This window comes from Geospiza fortis, unplaced genomic scaffold, assembly GCF_000277835.1.
Source record: "Geospiza fortis unplaced genomic scaffold, GeoFor_1.0 scaffold662, whole genome shotgun sequence".
In the NCBI taxonomy this organism is placed as follows: Eukaryota; Metazoa; Chordata; class Aves; order Passeriformes; family Thraupidae; genus Geospiza; species Geospiza fortis.
Genome location: NW_005054450.1, coordinates 18,400 through 26,407, shown reverse-complemented (window position 1 = coordinate 26,407; position 8,008 = coordinate 18,400). Strand labels below are relative to the sequence as shown.

Here is an 8,008-nt window from a genome sequence, read left to right as displayed (position 1 = left end):
ATATTTGATAATATATAAATGTTATATTTAATTTATTATAATATTAAATATATATATTGATTTCATCAATGGTGAAGCAAAAAATAAAGAGGGAAAAAAAAGAAGTTTTATTTGGATTTCATCAATGGTAAAGCAAAAAATGAAGGGGAAAAAAACAAAGCAGGAGGACCCGCAGGGCATTGGACCCACAAACCTCATGCCAAATTACCAGCTAATTACCTTTTTAAACAAAGCTGGAGCTTGCAGCTGTGCCAGACAGGTTTAGGCCAGGAAAGACAAAAGCCTGGTTTTATTTTCTGGCCAGATCAGAACACAGGAGGGCAGCACAGCCCTAGCAAGGCACTGCCAGGATTTCCTAACATTGAGAGCTCTTCCAGGCAACATCCATCCCCCCCAAAAAAAAGGAAAAAAAGGCAAATCCAGGCCATATTTCCTACTCCAAACACAGCCTAAGAGCACAAGGCCCTGCTTTAAATCCCCCTGGTGGAAGGAGGAATTTTTTCCTAGTGGAAATTCCCTGGAAAATGAAGATATCCTAAGGATCAGGAAGAGGAAATAAGAATATCAAAGCAGATATTCCCAGCCACAGCTGGGGCTGGCAGTCTCTGGATGGCCATGGAATTGGAATTATTATGGAATTGGAATTCCTGGTGGAAATTCTCCCTGCTGCCAGCAGCCTTCAGCTGGCTCTGCAGCCTCCCTAATTACACAGAACACACTAATCACTGCAAAAAGCATTCTGGGCTCCCTCCCTACTTAACTCATCCACAGCAGGCTGGAAAATGAGATATTTTGGATAAATATTTCACTCTTAACAATGACAGGGGTTTTTAAGTCCCATCCCCCTTTTAATTCCTTGATATTTGATTTTTATAACCACAACAACAAACAGCTGGCTTGCAGCAGGAAGGGAAATGAGGGTGAGAAATAGATGGGAAGAAATCAATAATAAATCAATGGGAATTTGGGCTTACTGGAATGATGTGGGCCAGGAAAATGAGATATTTTGGACAAATATTTCATATTGGAAAAATATTTTAGATAAATATTTCACTCTAAGAATGAAAGGGGTTTTTCAGTCCCCCTTTTTATTCCTTGATATTTGATTTTTATAACCACAACAACAAACAGTTGGCTTGGAGCAGGAAGGGAAATGAGGGTGAGAAATAGATGGAAATGAGAATTTGATAAATCAATTTGCTAAATGAGAATCTGATGAATAAACTGGGGCTTACTGGAAGGAGGGGGGCCGGGAGTCTCCGATGCCTCCTGTCCTCTCCAGGGCTGGGGGCAGCTCCACGTGGCTCTCGGTGCATTGGGAGCCCGTGTCAGAGTGGGAGCTCTCAGCCAGGACCAGCTGCCAACAGAAAAAAAAACCAGAATTACACAAAATTATATCCTCAAAATCCCACCAGCTTCTCCAAGTGTACAGCCAAACTTCCAGGATCTGAGGGGAAGTGCAGGGATTCCTGCCAAACCTGCAGAAAATCAGGTTAAATTCAGGTTCCACGTGAAAACATCAGCCTGGATGGGCACAGAATTCCTGCAAGCACCAGGAATTCTTCTGTGGAGTGCTTGGGAATTTTCCTATATCCCATATCTCAAATCTCATCTGGCTAAATATTGATTAATTTATCAGTAGCAAAAGTACAATACTGAAACTCCCACTGAGGAACAGCAGCAGCTCTTGGTGTTTCTCTGAGCTCAGGGACAGCCTCGTGAGGGATTGATCCCAGGTGATGCCTCAGGTTTTAGTTTTTTATTTTTCACATTATGCGCTGCTCTAGTGTGTGGGTCTGGGCTCCATATCAGGGGATGGTGAGCTCTGTGCACAGAGCAGGGAGACAAAACAATTCCTGCTCCAGCTGGGCACCAAGGACAAATGATCCAAATCTCAGCCCAGGAGCACAAACACCGTGGGCTGGGGAGAGAAAAACAAGGATGGGACTGCATGGGCTAAAGCTGGAATTGGACAATTCACTCCAAGATGCAAACGGACTAAAACTTATTATTTTGTGACTGATCATCCATTTTTTGGGACCATTTTGGTTCATCCTGGGTTCATTTTGGGACCATTTTGGTTCATCTTGGGTTCATTTTGGGACCATTTTGGTTCATCTTGGGTTCATTTTGGGACCATTTGAGTTCATTTTTGGTTCATTTTGGGACCATTTGGGTTCATTTTTTGTTCATTTTGGGACCATTTTGGTTCATCTCAGGTGCAGCCCTGGCTGGGCTCTTGTGGTGCCCAAGGTGGATCCATTGAGGAGAAACTTTTCATAAATCCCTGCTTTATTCTTTAACTCTGCTCTAGCTCAGCCTTCCCAAGGCATCCCAGTGACTAAAGAAATACCCAAAAGAGCCATTTATATTTTTGACAGCAACTTCCCAACAGCCACATTAATTTCTGAGCTGGAAATAATTATTTCCCATTAAGTCAGAGGCAGCTCAAATCCCAAGTCAAAGCTTCAAAACTGTGCCCTATTATCCACACAAGGCTGCTCCCAAAGGAGCAATTGCAGAAAAGGAATTGCAAAAAAATTCCTGTGCTCCACCAGGAATTCCCTGAAAGGCACCAGGACTCCCCAGCTCTGCTAAAACCTCTTCAGTAAAAGGATTTTTATTTGAGCAAGGAGAAATTGTCTGAGCTGAGATGAGGCTTGGGATGAGTGAGGGCTTATATAAAGTGTGAAGAGACTGGCCCTGAAATCAGCTCATTTCATCCAAGATTCTGCTCCTGGGGATTTTTATTCCCTGATTCAGCTCTAAGCATTTTTATTTTTTCATTTCCCAGCCCTGAAGCTCCTGTGCTGCCCTTGTCAAATGGTTCTGCCCCACCATGGAGTTCATTATAATTGCAAATAGAGGCTGGAAAAAGCTGATGTACAAACAGGACAAGAATTATCTGCTGGCACCCAGATAATGGGGAAGAAAAAGCAGGGAAAACCTCCCAGAAAGCAGTGACATCACTGCCAGCCAATGGGGAACTGCACATTCCCAGCAGCCAGGCAAGGAATTGTTCCCAGATGTTGCAAATCCTTCCTAAAAAACAGAGATAACAGAGCTGGCAGCAGCCACAAACCAATTCCTGCCACATTCCCAGCTTCCACCATTCCACTTTTCCCCAAGAGAACAGAAAAACATTTTAATTTATTGTAAAAAAGTATTTTCTTCCACTTTTTTTTTTTTCAAATTGCCCAGTTAAGGCCCAAAAATAAAAAGGTAAAAAGCAAAACTGCATTAATAATTTTATTCAGGTAAGCAGTCCCGGAAAACTCCAAACAAATGATTCTCAGAGGAAAATTATATTTTGTATTGTATGTTAGAAAAACAGGACAAATATCAGCTATTTCTGGCAGAAGATGCGTTTGTGTAAATGCATTTACTGTCATTAATTAAGAATTCTGACACACAATTAATGATAGCCTCTGTATTGCCAAAAAACCTAAAGATCAACCAGTTTAAAAGGAAAAAAAAGGATTTTTAAAGGATTTAAAAGAATTCTTTGCAAACGAATCTAGGAAAGAGCAGCTCTGTCCCAAATTATTTCATGCTTAAAAAACACCACCACCACCACCACAACAACAACAAAACCAGCAAAAAAAACAAACCCAAAAACACACAAGAAAAAACAAAAATGGAAAAAACAAACCCAGGCTGAAATCAAAGCAAGGAGATCTGAGCTGTGGAGGAGGAAAACAAGCAGGACACAGGAAGGCTGGGGAGGAAGTTGAGATAGCTAATTAGCAGCAGGGATTTTAATTCACCATTAATCCAGACCTGGAAGATTTTCCCCTATGGAAATCAGTCCTGCAGATGACACCCAGATCAAAGTTCCCACCTCTGACAAATAGAGGGATTCAAATGGGATTAAAAAAGATGAAAATCTCACATTTCCCCACGTCAGCCCTGGTGGAAACTTCAAAGTAGCCACGGGCTCAGTCAGGAGGGAGAGGTGGGGGAAGAGGAAGCTCAGCTGTGCTGGGTACATTGAATTTTCCCATTTTTACATTTAGTGCTGGGGCTGTGAAACTCACTGCAGTCACTTCCAGGAGCACAGCAATCTGAATTTTCCCATTTTTACACATGTGCTGGGGCTGTGTACATTGAATTTTTTCCCCATTTTTACACGTGTGCTGGGGCCGTGAAACATGCTGCAGTGATTTCCAGGAGCACAAAATCCTCACAGATGGGTTTGTGCAAGAATCCCAACTGTCTCCCAGCAGCTGAGACACATTTTATAGCACTGGGGACAAAGAAACACCAAAAAAAAAGAGTGTGTGTACATAGATAATTATATACTTATATATAATATTAAACAAATATATATATAAAATTTTAGCAAAAATTATATATACATGTAAATATATACTAATTTTATCTATAATATATTTATAGTTTATATGTTTAATATATAATTATATTTATCTATAAAGTTATATATAGATTTCTTTTTATATCTTTACATTTTCATATTTTCTATATTATATATTGTATTATTTTCTATATTTTTATATATCATATATAAAAACATATATAATAATATATATCTAAATTATATATACATATATATTGAGATACATATATTGAGATATATATACACGTAATATATATAAAAATTACATATATATATACACACACATATATATAAAATATGTTTCTAAACGGTAAAGACCCAACTTTGCCATCCCTGGAAGATTTGCGTGCAATTATCTGTTAAGTCCCAGTGAATGGGATATCAAAGAATTCGAAAGGGAACAATTAACTTCCAGTGATATTTACATAAAACTTCTGCCGTAATTAGCAGCAAATAGAGGCAGATAAGCCCTGCAATTTTATGGGCGTTAGTGTGGAAAAAGCAATTTGCAATTCATCAGGCAGGTCAGACCCAGATGTTTCAGCTGATTGCTGAACAGAAACCCTTGTCAACATCATCTGCAAAAGGAGCTCACAAAATGCACTAAACCAGGAGAAATTTGGGAGCAGCTGATGGGTGGGAAGGCAGGAAAAAAACAAGTCTTGAAGGAATAAATCCAACCCAACTTCCTCCAATCTGTGCTGCCTCTGCAGGACTGGGTGGGTTTGTAATTCATCCTGAAATATGGGTGGGTTTATAACTCATCCTGAGCAGCATGAAAAAATTCAGTCCAGCACACAAAAAATACTCCATTAAGGAAAATAATAGTATTACACATATATTTTTAAATATATATATTTATAAATATATATCTCTATATATTTTATGAATATATATACTATATAAATATAATAGATATAATTTATCTATTTATCTAAATATTATATATTTATTTTATATATAGTTATAATATATTATATAAAATATATACTTATATATTTCTTATATATATTTTATATTTTTATGTTATTATATTTTTGTATTTCATACGTTTATATATTTATTATTATTATTATTATTATTATTATTATTATTATTATTATTATTATTATTATTATTATTATTACTACTACTATACCCAAAAAATAATAAATCCCTATTTTATGCTTTAACTCTGTCCAGCCCCTGTTCTAGGGCAGCTTTCACAAGGGATTCTGGTGACCAGCAAGGGACACAAGGCACCAGTGCTGCTCCCAGGCCATGGCAGCACAAATTCCAGCTCCATTTCCTGCTCTGCTTCATCTGCAGCTTTTGGGACTCTATTTTCTGCTCGTTAATCACACATGAAATCCCTTTTTGTCCCATCCCTCGCCACCCTGGCAGAGCCCCACGCTCTGTGATCCTTGCACTAGAGACAAAAGCAGCAGCAGCAGCACCCAGAGCTCAGGGGCATCCTGAGAGCAGCAAACTCAGTAGTCCTGAGCCCTGCAGCCAAACCCAACTCCTGAGAGCACCCAGGGGACACCAGGATGTCCCTCCTGCGGCAGGGATACCCATCCCAAATCCCATTCCCACCTAAGAACGGGCACAACCTCATAAGAAAGGAAGAAATTGGGGAAATTAATAAATTGGTGCTGCCTGCAGATGGATCCTCAGCTCTCATTCTCTGTTTCAACATCAGTTTGATTCTCTGATGTCAATGGTTTTATTCCTTGGAATGAAATTATTCCAATTTGCTCACCCAGGGAATCTTCCCTTTTTCCGGGAGACAAGTGGTGCTTGTTCCTTTTTCTGAGACTGTCCAGCTTTAGATTGGAATTGGATCAGAAATGCAGCTTTAAATCAAAAAAAAGCTTTCAAGCACTCCTCCATACCCCAGCCAAGGCATTCTGATGCTGCTGGGAGGAAATGCATGGCTGAGCTCTTGGAAAAGTCCCCTTGGTTATCAGTCACCTACTGCTGCTTGGGCTAAAGGTTGGAGCAAAAAGGTAAAAAAACAGGTAGGAAGGTCATAAAAAAAAGGGAAAAAGTAACTTTTCCTTCTGAACACAATTCCCAGCTACTTTTGGACAGCAGAGACTGAAAATCCCAATTTTTAAGACCTCAATTAATACAAAATCTACTGAGTGCTTAACACACATTTGGGTGTGTGTGGGAGGACTGATTTTAAACTCAGCTTTACAAAGCCACATGTTTTGCTTGCCTAACACTAAAAACCTGTTGGGACTACCCAGCTGCCAGAATCTGAGTGCGCTAAAATAAAAATCAATCAATAGAGCAGGAAGAAGTGGCTGGAGCTGTGTGATCCAGCATTTCCCAGCAGGGCTGATCCACAAGGAATCTTTGCTCAAGAAGCATCTCCCAGTCAAAGTCAGTCTGAAAAACACACTGCACTTCTCCTTGTATGCAGGAAACAGCAGGCAATCAATTCTGCATTTGATTTTTTGTGTTATTTCCATGTAATCCTGCCTGCAAGAAGCCAGGCTGGGAAAGGTCAAGCTGCTCAGCAGGCAGCAAATGTCCTTATTCTGTATAACTTCAGTGTCTGGGCTGCTAAAATATTTTAAGGGATAAAATAGTTAAAATATTCAAATAAATAGTTAAAATACAAAAATAAGTAAAAAATAGGTAAAACATTAAAATAGTTAAAACGTAAAAATAATAGTTAAACCACAAAAATAATAGTTAAAATATAAAAATAATATTAAATATTATAATATTAAAATAATAGTTTAGTTAAAATATTAAAATAATAGATAAATATAAAAATAACAGTTTAAATGTAAAAATGTTTAAAATATAAAAAAGTTGTAAGAAGTGTAAGTTGCAAGATCTTCAACTCCTAAAATCAGCAGAGGAATGAAAGAGCTGCTCATTACACCTGATAATTCCACTTTTGTTCCAATTGTTCAGTTGGAAAAAACTCCTATAAACCTACTTTACTATTATTTCCTTGTGTTCCTTCATCCCAGCAAAAATAGGATCTAAAAATCAGCTTCCAGTATCAAACACAGATTTCCACAGACAAAATCCAACGTACCCAGGACACCACTCTTCCATTGAAGCAGGGGAGCTTTGCATTGTCATCTGAGATCTCTTCCTTCACCACCCTGGAAAACAAAACAAAAAAAACAACAAAAGGAAGAAAATCAGGAATTTGAAATCACATCAGATCAGAACGGACAGTGGTTTTCTCCAATTGTTCAGGAAAAATGCAATTTATTCATTAAAATGTTGGTGCCAGCAGGTGCTCTGTGTTTAAAGAATGAGAGACTGTGAGATAGAGGAAATAAATCAAACTAAAGGGTAGAACAACAACCAGACAACCACCCCAAACTGGGAGGCACTAAAATAATTTCAAGAATTTCCCATTTTGGAGTCTCCCCAGAGCCTTGAAATGTCTGATGGGGACTAAAATCCCCCCTGTGCTGTGTCAGAGATTACATATTTGTAGCAAAACCAGATTTCTGGCCTCAAATTCACTGCAGAACAGGGCCAGATTTGCTTTTGACAATCTGAAGCCTGAAGTCTCATCAAAATCTGTGGATCCACAAGCACATTTTCCTTTATTTATGTTTTTGTCTTGTTGCTGGGTGAAGAAAAACCACAATAACCACAAAGCAACTCACTGGGCTAAAACAGTGGCGTGTT

The 8,008-nt window shown here is 38.7% G+C and overlaps 1 long non-coding RNA gene across 1 annotated transcript in view; it reads right to left on the bottom strand.

Annotated features, from left to right (window-relative positions):
* LOC115948628 overlaps positions 1-7,531 on the bottom strand; it is an 8,476-nt gene extending 945 nt beyond the window's left edge. The window contains exons 1-2 of the long non-coding RNA XR_004082425.1: positions 7,398-7,531; positions 1,236-1,357 (exon numbers count right to left, since the gene is read on the bottom strand). This is a non-coding gene — a long non-coding RNA (uncharacterized LOC115948628). The remainder of the gene's footprint in view (positions 1-1,235; positions 1,358-7,397) is intronic.
* Positions 7,532-8,008: the final 477 nt, after the last annotated feature.